Source organism: Sceloporus undulatus, chromosome 6 (genome assembly GCF_019175285.1).
Source record: "Sceloporus undulatus isolate JIND9_A2432 ecotype Alabama chromosome 6, SceUnd_v1.1, whole genome shotgun sequence".
Classification (NCBI taxonomy): Eukaryota; Metazoa; Chordata; class Lepidosauria; order Squamata; family Phrynosomatidae; genus Sceloporus; species Sceloporus undulatus.
Genome location: NC_056527.1, coordinates 66,430,431 through 66,434,716, shown reverse-complemented (window position 1 = coordinate 66,434,716; position 4,286 = coordinate 66,430,431).

Genomic DNA, 4,286 nt, shown 5'->3' with positions numbered 1-4,286 from the left:
TAATGCTGGGTTTTCTTCCTTCTTCAACAGAGGCATTTTCTTGAGCTTGTAAAGAGGCAGGGCTAAAAAGAAGAGAAAGGTGATGAAAGATGAGGAGACAGAGTGCAAAACCATGATGGCAGTCCTGGATACACAGACAAAACTGGTCATGACAGTTGCGACAACAGTGCAGAACTCACTGACTGCTGCCCAGTTGCAATCTCTCCTTCTGATGTCAAGTTTTCTTCTCTTTTTTGGTTGAGGAGAGGAAGCCAAAGTGCATTCCACCTCACTCTCAATATATAGTTGGTATAAATATTCTTGGTTTTCTCTAGAGCCATGCTGCGCAATGAGCCGCTGGTTTTGTCTGCCTTTAGTTTCTTCTGCACTCACAGTGTGCTGGGTAGCAGTCAGTGAGTTCTCCTCAGTTGTTGCATTTGCCATGACCAGGTTTTTCTTTTTATCTGGGACTGCCCTTCATGGTTTCATTCTCTACTTCCTCTTTTTAGAATTAGTCTCCATTTTTTATTTGACCATTACTATCTAAAGGGCTGTGCAAACTTTACAGCACTCTATAAATAAATAAATAAATAAATAATAACAACAACATTTTCCTCCTTTTAAGCTTCCCTAACTAAATAGCCCTGCCTCTTTACAAGCTAAGGGAAATGCCCATTGGTTTGTGGTTCGCTCCTCCTGATCTATTCTGAGAACGTTACTTTTTTGTATTTACTTTAGATTTATTACTAAGAATACTATTGTTTTCATATGTACTGCTGTTAAGCCAGGTGTATTCATCCTACTTTTGTGCACCTGATTTTTCTTGCCTAAATACAGAACTTCATATATATCCCTGATGAAATTCATTTTGTTTGTTTTGGCCCGGTTCTCTTGTCTGTAAAAGTCAACTTGAATCCTAAGTTTGTTTTCTATCGTTTGGCATCATCTACAAACCTTCTAGTTTTATATTATCTGTCAATTTGATGAATATCCCCTTTACTCCTTCATGTAAGGGCCGGAATAGACGGGCGAAAGGGGCAGCTTCAAGCTGCCCCTTCTGAAGACGCACTGGGCCCATAGCAATCACACCCTGCAGCCCCAATCCACCTTGAAGCTGACTGAAAAAGAAGTGGTAAAGATCCAGTCCTTTTTCCAGCAGCAAAAAGCTGGCATTGGCCTGTTACAGACTGCCAAAATAAAGCTACTTCAGGTCTCTTTGGAGGTATGCTATTTAAATGATGCATGGGTCCTAAGAGTCCGGAGGTCGTGCCAAAGCCACACTCCATTCCTAAGCACTGGAGTGCAGCTTTGGTGCAGCTTCCGGATTCTTAGGATGCATGCATCATTTAAATATTATACCTCCAAAGAGACCTGAAGCAGCTTTATTTTGGCAGTCTGTAACAGCCCTTTGTTGCCCATGCTGTGGCCGGAAGCCAGCTTCATGACGATCCAACGGCGTGTGGTGTGTAAACACAGGGCCGCTGAAGCATCATGAAGCTGCCCCTGTGAGAGTGGCTGGGCATCTTCCTAGAGTCTTGGGAGCATGCAGCATGTAAGTGCTGTTCTCCCAAGCTGCCCAGAAGGCAGCTTAACTTGGTGGTCTCTTCTGGCCCTATGTCCTTTGAGTACAGTCCCTTGTGACATTCTTACTGGTCTCTTCTGGCCCTATGTCCTTTGAGTACAGTCCCTTGTGACATTCTACTCATTGCTTCTCTTCAAGAAAGCTGGGAACCACTGGGGAGCACTCTGCATTTGGTCCATCAACCAGTTACAAACCGACCTATCAGTAGCATCACCTAACCCACGTTTTACCAGTTTGTCTATAAAAATAACCACCAAACTGGGAAACTCGCAACAGTTTTTCACAAGTTGAAGTGGAGTCAATGCAGCTTTCAAATTTAAGCTTCAGGTTCAAGTGTTCAAATTGCCTGGCCATTCATGGCAACCCCGTGGATTTCATGGGGTTTTCTTACGCAAGGAATTAGTTCTTGATTATGTTTCTGAACAAAATGGGTCCCTTTCTGTACTCCTTGTGGAAGCAAGTCTCAATACAGAATGATGAATAAAGTATACATGGAACAGGAACACTTAACTGTTACATGGCAAACAAGCTCTAAGCTCTCTGGCAGGACCTCCTAAACTCGCACTGTTGCAGTCTTGGCTTAATTTCCCACAGCAAACTCTTTGTAACTGAACCTGAGTCAGTCATAAGAAACCAGGCCGGTAAGTTATTGGGCATCTGCATTCCCAGTCATCATCGTCATTTGTTCAGGAACACTCAGAAATCACCTGGGCTCTCAAAGCTCATACTCCAGTGACACACGCACACACATATATGCAGGCCCACACTTGTGTACAGAGATATGTACTCCAATAAAGGAGTGGCTATATCAATTTAAGAGATTTTTAAAATCCTGACAGGCTGTCAGTGGAGCAGACTAAAGGATCATCTTTCTGACAGATACTAGAACGAGGGAGCAGCATCTTAACAGAGCTAGAAACTTCAGTCACCACACAATAGCATTCTGAAACACATCTGAATAGCATGAGAGAAACAATGGCCTGTTACAGACTGCCCACATAAAGCTGCTTTGGGTCTCTTTGGAGGTATGCTGTTTAAATGATGCATGCACCCTAAGAATTCAGAAGCTGCACCAAAGCTGCACTCCAGTGCTTATGAATGGAGTGTGGCTTTGGCGCGACCTCCGACTCTTAGGACCCATGCATCATTTAAATAGCATACCTCCAAAGAGACCCAAAGCAGCTTTATTTTGGCAGTCTGTAACAGGCCAATGATTTGTTTCTTTTTTCAATTTCAAGGTAGTGCACCTTCTTAAGATTTTCCCCGAGTTTTAGAAATCTGCTTATTGATCACGGCTCTAGACATACAAGAATGACGATAAATTTCACATTACAAGGGTACTGACTACGTAAATAAAGAAGCCAGCATGGCATCGTGGTTTGAGTGTCAGACTTCAACTCTGGAGACCAGGGTTTGATTCCTCACTCAGCCATGAAACCCACTGGATAAGGGGCCTTGGGAGAGTCACACACCTTCGGCTCCAAAAAACCCTGTGATGAATTCGTTTTAGTCAGAAATTACTTGAAGGCACACAACAACAACAACAACAACTATCTAAATATGACACTTAAAAAAAAAAGCACAGGGAGATTGGTAATTGCACTGTAAGTTATGTCCTCAAAAGATGATTCAGGTCTGTTAAGGATGGTTAGCATGTCAAAGTTATCTGTTTACTTTTGCTGGTACATATACATTTTCCATGTACAGTCGGCCCTCCTTATCCATGGATTCAACCATCCACGGCTTGAAAATATTCAAACACACACACGCACTATATATATATATATATATATATATATATATCCCAAATAGCAAATCTTCATTTACCATTTTGTATAAGGGATGCCATTCTGCTCTGCCTTTATATCTAATGGGACTTGTGCATCCACTGATTCTGTTATCCACAGGGGATCCTGGAACCAACCCCCAGCGGATAACAAGGTCCCACTGTCTATCAGTCACAACGCTCTGTCTTTCAACCATCCAAAGTCTCAGATTCGAATCCGACAAATAAATGGTCAGAATGCCACTCTGGGCTTGTTGTGTCTTCTTTCTGACTAAGACAAAATGTGCTGAAGCTTGTCCCGGTCTTTAAACCCTGCAATTTATGACTGACTTAAGTCCACAAACATTTATGACTAAGCGGTAAGTCACAACCCGAAAGAAGTCAGATCCTGGTGTCGGAAAAGCCTGCCCTCAGACTGAGTTATCTGACACAAGCAAAGGAGAAAGTTCTTGATGTCAACGCAACTCATGGCATACTTTCATGAATGATTCAAATGAGGAGAAATAAAACACCACGCAGGTAAGTATAACTCCTTTTATCAGCATTGCACTGTTCTTTGTCCCTTGTGCTAGTAAAAGAAAACTTAGATAAGCGGCGTTCAAGGCCGAGCGAATGCAACTGAGCAAGTGGCGCATGATGTTCACGTGCAGCAGAACATCTTAAGGCTGGAAATGGATTGTGTGCCTTCGCATCCTTTCCGACTTGGGTTCCTAATTCAGCCACAGTCTCTCCCTTCAGGTTTCTGAGAGCAAGACTTCTCATCACTCGCCTCATCCACAATTCATGAGACATACTCAAACAAAGGACAGCACTTGCCCATAGAGAAAGCATACTTCCCCACAGAGAATCATGGGGATTGCTTGCCCATAGGGAACCATGGGGATTATTTGTCCATAGGGAACCATGGGGATTATTTGTCCATAGGGAACCATGGGGATT